Source organism: Narcine bancroftii, chromosome 8 (genome assembly GCF_036971445.1).
Source record: "Narcine bancroftii isolate sNarBan1 chromosome 8, sNarBan1.hap1, whole genome shotgun sequence".
Classification (NCBI taxonomy): Eukaryota; Metazoa; Chordata; class Chondrichthyes; order Torpediniformes; family Narcinidae; genus Narcine; species Narcine bancroftii.
The window spans coordinates 159,067,754-159,074,303 of NC_091476.1; the positions used below are offsets into that span (position 1 = coordinate 159,067,754).

Genomic DNA, 6,550 nt, shown 5'->3' on the forward strand with positions numbered 1-6,550 from the left:
ACCTCCTTGGAAGAAGACCGCAGAGCCCACCTCACTGACAAAAGACAAAGGAGGAAAAACCCAACATCCAACCCCAACCCACCAATTTTCCCGTGCAACCGTGTCTGCCTGTCTCGCATCGGACTCGTCAGCCACAAACGAGCCTGCAGCTGACGAGGACATTTACCCCTCCATAAATCTTCATCCGCGAAGCCAAGCCAAAGAATTTAAACAATCTGTACTTCATGTGAGGTTGGAGGTTGTAGTAGGACAACAAAAAACAGCAGCAAGCTGTCAGAATGCACAATTTATCCGGACACTGATTCTGATGAAGTTTCATTCACATAAAACATTATCTCTGCTTTTCTCTCTCCAGTCATGCTCCATGACTTGCTGATTATTTCTGATGTTTTCTCATTTCCAGCATTTGTCCGCTTTTCTTTCTTCAATCATTATGAAAGGGATCAGTTAAGGGGCGGTGCAGTGGTTAGCACAACACCTTCACTGCACCAGTGATCGGGACCAGGGTTTGAATCCCGTGTTGTCTGTAAGGGGTTTATACGTTCTTCCCGTGTCTGCGTGGGTTTTCACTGGGGCCCTGGCTTCCTCCCACCTTTTGGAAAGTAGCAGGGGTGCAGGTTAATTGGGTGTAATTGGATGGCACAGACTGAAATGGCCTGTTACTGTGCTAAAGGTCTAAATTTAAAAAGTGAATTTAAAGCATTTTGCGTGAACATGTTGAAGACATTTGGCTCTTTCACAAGTAGAAAGACGACAAGGTGGTCTCGTGTCTAGGTGAGTAGAGGTACTTAATTACGTTGGAAAGAGGAAGTTGTGGAATAGGATGCCTGCAGTTTTATTACCACCGATGATCCGTTCCAATGCTGAAAGTGTTCTAAAACCTTTGATGTAAATTGCACTTGATAACTGTAACCTACTTGTGACTTTGATGCTCATGGATTATTGTGTCAGAGTCAAAGACATTGATCAAATTACTCCAGTGACCTAAAAAAAACTCTCATAACCACGAGATATGAATATTTCTCCCAATATAAAATGGTGACACATCATAAAGCAGCCTTTTAGATCACAACATTTATAAAAATAATTTCAAAGTCAGTTAGTTACCTTAAAAGGTTCATCTGCACTTCTATGTCACGTGTATAACCTGTGCATAGTGGGGGATTGTTTATCTTTCAAAGAAAGGTCTGCAGTTGGAATTGAAACAAAAGCAAACAATTAAAACCATTAAAATAATACAGGAATATTTGGAACATTTTATTTATTTTTAAAAGGTGCAACTTCAATAGTTCAAGAGATACCCCACAATACAGCCTTTATGGATATTAAACTAATTTATTGTTGAGTTTAATTATTAGAGTTAAAACATTTCAGTTAAAATAAACTTGGTCATTTGAAGCTGAAGTAGGTCAAAATTTCTTCTCTGATGAAGTGAAGCTCTCCGATTTTCTGCCCCAATGGGAGGGTGAAAGCTGGATCATTGAAAAGAGAGTGGAGTGACATGAATATTTGATAAATTGAAGAAATAGAAGGGTATGGAAAAGTGGCACAAAGGAGGGGTTGTGGCTGGGATAGCTCAAGCATACTCACAGAATTTTAAATAGTAGGACAAGCTTAAAGGGCCTGATGACCTAGTCCGATCTTCTTGTGCTCAGCGGTGTCCTCTGAACTTGTATTATTTTTTTAATCAAAAATGCTCTCAGCTCAGGGTGGAGTTGCGGAGCAGACTCGTTGGGCTGAATAGCCTGCTTCTGTTCCTTGACCTTGTGAACACAGCTGCATGAATTATCATGCTTGGGAGGAGAGTGACAAGGCTTCTCAGTAACTCTTAAATATTATTCTTGAGGTTTTAGAGTGGTGATCCCATAGTGTGCGGTTCTGACTTTAAACCCGGTAAGGACTTCATTACCAAGAAATAAACAGAGAAAAAGCTGGTCACATTTAGCAGGTCAGGTAGTGTTTGTGGAATGAAAAACAAAAGGAATGTTTGTAGTCAAAGACCTTTGTTCAAAACTGAGAATTAAAAATGTCATTTTTATACCATATGAAAGTGAAGGCAGGATTAAAACTGGCAACCAAAAGGAATGATGCTTTCAGTTCTGTATGAGTTCAAGAAAGACCTCCAATGCAGTTGAACTTGCCTCCTGATGAAGTGCAAATCAAGTCCAAATCATTCACTGCCTATTACTTCCTGTGGGTGCTATGTAGCCTGCTGAACTTTTCCAGTACTTCCATGTACTCCAAGATTCCTTTATTGTCAAATAATAAAACAGGTGTATGACACAAAATTGATTTTAGTCCACCCTAAGGCAGAGAAAAATTTGCCATCAGCAGAAATTACCCGGCACCCTTCCAGTCAGAGAAAGAGAAGCAAAAGAGAGCCCCCCTGCCCCCCACCCCCCCAGAGTCATTGAATGTCCATGGATTTTCCTCCCGCCTTCAGTCCAAACCATCAGCAACCTTAGCCATTGATCCAAACCTCCAACGTGATCAGGAAGCCCTCAGTGCCTGAGGACCCTCCGGAGCCACTCCTGCCCTCAGCACCCTCTCGCGGCCCACTTCCGATACCACTTTCTCAAGCTGGTCTCCAGCATTCCATAGCCCAGTGTGAGTCATTTGACTGCATTCGCCAACAGCCTGTATGATCTTCAGCCACCAAGGTTACCATCCCATGGAGTCATCTTCTCTACTTTTCCTTTTCAAATGGGGGGATGGTCTCCCCATTTTCTGGTGCCCTATGCCAGGTCTCTGTTTCCCTGGAGTCTGAAAATCCTCGAGGCTGCTGCCAAACACAAACAGCTCCATCTTGGGTCTAGACCCCATGGCCACAGTATTTTAAAATGAACCACTGTCAGTTCCTTTCACAGACCATTTAAAGCCTGTATGGAGCTGTCAATAGTTGGACTGGGCAGTAGAGGTGTGCAGAGGAGCATTGTGGCTCCTCTCCCCGCTCCATAGTCCACACCAGCAGCACCACTACTGTTGCAGCACAGGTGCCTACCCTTTTACCCGGGATCATCGGGACCGGACACCTGCTGTTGTTTGGAATCTTCCGGATTTCAGATTCTTTTTGCTCCTGTAAAAAAAAATCTTGCTCCTAGCCCCCACCGTCCGTCCCCCCCACTGCAGCCATCCATCGCCCCCTCCCCTGCTAGGGCCAGTGCAGGACTATTTTGAGGGGGGGTGCTGATTGGGCTGAGCGAGGGTTCGACATGCACCGTACAGGAAGCTCTCAACCAGCTCATCGGTCAAGGTGGAGGTTGAGGCGACGGAGTGGCTTGAGAGCTCAGCCAAAAATAAAGTGGCCAACGTCAGCTGCTTGGAGCTGGCAGCCAAGCGTGGCGGAAGGCAGGACACAAGGTGCAGAGCTGCAGGAGGAGTGGGCCTTAAGGGCAGTGGAGCCGAGCGCCGGCAGCTTTCAGGCACTCCACCAGCTTGACTGGGACTTCAGTCGGGTCAGCCCTCAGGCACACCCAGCAACGCAGCGCCATCTGTCACCACGCCCCATTTAACTCCCGACATGGCAGCAAGGATGCAGTGCTGCCAAGCCCAGAGTTCACAGAGCGCCACACCGGATTGCAGCGATGGCTCAGTGCAGGAGCAATGGCCATCATTGTTACCCATAATCCCTCACACAGATGGAACCACTCTTCCAGCCAGAGTGGTTCCAGCTGCATGGGGATTATGGGTAAAGATGATGGCCATTGCTCCTAAATTGAACCAGCTGCCACCTACTCTCTCCCACTGGGTCCTGGCGGCCGAGAGTCACCTTTTCACTGAAGGTAAGAGAAATTGTCAATGGAATTGAAAAGAGAAAAGGAAAAGAGATGAAAAAATAAAAGTAAAAGAAAAAGGATTCATTGGAGTCATCAATTTTCTGCCATGGGACAAATATCTTGACTTACCTGGAATCCTAAGTGGTTCCCGGAGGCAGGGGGCCGATTTCCTCCTCCCCCGCCAAAAGCAGCAGATTTATTAGGAAGCGTCTGATTAGAGGAAGACCTATCAATCATTGGATTAAGACAACAGTTAAAATCTCTACCCATAATCAGTATATATTCATTTAGATTCAGTAAAGAAGCAAACACCTTATTGAAATAATACAGATCGTGAACTTTAGGAACATATATATTAACTAAGGTGACTTTTTTTGTATTCATTGTGCTTGTAACTATTAGGAATCTAACCATGGGATCCATAATCATTTAACAATGCACAAAGGGAACTTTAAAGTCAATAAAAACAAACTTTAAACTGAGACAGGTAATGTAATTACAAATTGCAAACCTCTCCAGAATTTGAAAAACCAATTTTCATCCTCTTTGAGAATGTGAGCCTCTTGCACAAAGATAATATCGGCTTTAAACATTTTAATTATTTTGAAAATCTTTTTTTTTTCATTTAAATGGATAATTCAAGCCATTAACATTCATTGAAAAAAAGTTATAATTTTTAACATCCATCTAAAAATGTATTTAAAAATTGAAAAAAATTTTGCACATGCATAGAGCACATTCGGAAGAGGAATCCAAAAAAAATGGCAAAGACTAAAATATGGAATTGATTTATATTTAAGGGAGAACTCTCACAGCTACCCAGATACAATAAAACTAACCTAACAAAGCCCCACCCTTTTCCCAATAATAAACAGTTCCATTGTGTCTCTAGTCACCTTGTGCTGTGAGCAAGCTGGTCTGTCTGTTTGTCCTCAGTTTGAGCAGTCTAAAGTCAACCACCCCATTCCCCCTCCCCCCAACTGAGTCCACCAGTCCCCAATAGATAGCAGGAATTAGTAAGGTATTACTTAAGTTGGTATGTGAGTGAAAAGAAAATGTTTGAAATCTATTGCTATAGATCAATACTTGCAGTAGATTTTCCTATGCTCTTTTATAAATTGTGTGTTTTATTAAATTGTGCGCATTTTTCCTATGCTTTTATAAATGGTGTGTTTTATTCCATCTATGATTTTCCCACACTCTTCTATGAATTGTTGTGCTAACAAAAGTAATGTTTGAATGGAAATGGTTGTGTCCAAACTCGCCTCTCACAAGCCTACCACTTTCTCAACACAATGACCAGTGCGGGGACCAATAGGCATTATTGTCGCCGTTACTCACCATTATCACCTTACTTTCAACCTGACGTACCAGAACAGAGGAATAATTTTGAGCCATTTTGGGGTAAGAAAAAAGTGGGTCGAACATGGTGCCAAATATGATATATGTGACTAGATGCTGTCATTGTTGAGTTACACATCTGCCTCTTTTCCTTGTGGAATACCGACTTACTGCATAAAAAGACACATTGAACAGGGGAAAATGGCAGCTTTGTTTGGTTCACTGTGACTTAAGCTGACTTAATGGGGGGGGGGGGGGGTCTTCCTTATGGAAATGTCATGGAATTTCTGTGTGAAAAAAAAACATAACTGTTGTACCTTCCTGACTAATGAGATGGTGCACATCCAGGGTAGGTTGCATCTTGAGTGAAGTTGGTGCCCTCTACTACTGAGCTATTAATGTATAGTGGAGGACGGTCATCCGTATTTCTCCTGAAGTCAACAAATATCTCCTTTGTCTTGGCCACATTGAGATTCAGGTTGTAATTCTCACACCATTTCGTGAGATTTTCGCTGTAGTGTGACTCATCATTGTTGCTGAAGAGGCCAACTATTGTCGTCTCATTTGCAAACTGATCCGTTGGGTCAGTAGTGTGAACAGGAGTGGGCTGACCACAGTCCTGAGGTGCACCAGTGCTCAGCGTGACAATGCTTTACATTCTGCTGCCAACCCAGGCAGACCTTGGTTTTTCCATTAGTAAGTCCAGAATCCAGTTAAAGAGGGATGTTGAGTGCCAGTGAGGACAGCTTTTCCACCAGTCTCTAGGGAACTATTGTATTAAATGCCAAGTTTAACTTGACCAACAGCAGCCTGGCACATGAGGCATTGTGCTTTAGGTGGGTCAGGACAGAGTGGAAGGATAAATCAATAGTATCATCAGTTGATTGGTTCTATCTGTAGGTGAATTGAGATGGGCCCAGTGTCTCTGGGATGAGTGCTTTGATGTGTTCTATCACCCAATGTTCAAAGCATCTCATAATGGTGGAGGTCAGTGCCACAGGGCAGTAGTCTTTGAGCCCTGTTACTGTCACCCACTTTGGTGCTAGGAGGACAGTGGCTGTTATTCAAATGTTAGGGGCACAGACCAATTTTCCTGTCACAGGACAATAATTTACCACTTTGGTGCCAAGATGAAGGATGTCACTGAACATGAGGAAGATTAACTAGCCAGGGCTAGTTCCTGACAGTGAAGGGGTTGAGGACTAGAGTACAGGGACAGGGGAGAGAACTAATTGTGACACGAGGCTAACAGTACCCCTCTCTCTCCCTCCACCCCAACCCAGTGTGGAGTTTGAACATGGAACACATTGCCTGCTGGGATAATGGAGGCAACTCCCATCAAGATTGAATTAGATCAATAAATAGTGAGGAACCATTTGCAATATTAAGGCAAGGTTTCAAATCTGGAACTTAAGAGTTGCTCTGGTCAAATA

General features: G+C 43.4%; 1 long non-coding RNA gene across 1 annotated transcript; it reads right to left on the reverse strand.

Annotated features, from left to right (window-relative positions):
* Nucleotides 1-896: 896 nt before the first annotated feature.
* On the reverse strand, nucleotides 897-3,998 carry LOC138741925 (uncharacterized). Its single transcript, XR_011343892.1, has 3 exons — nucleotides 3,906-3,998; nucleotides 1,108-1,187; nucleotides 897-984 (listed from the first exon to the last, which is right to left on the reverse strand). It is a non-coding gene; the product is annotated as an uncharacterized lncRNA (long non-coding RNA).
* Nucleotides 3,999-6,550: the final 2,552 nt, after the last annotated feature.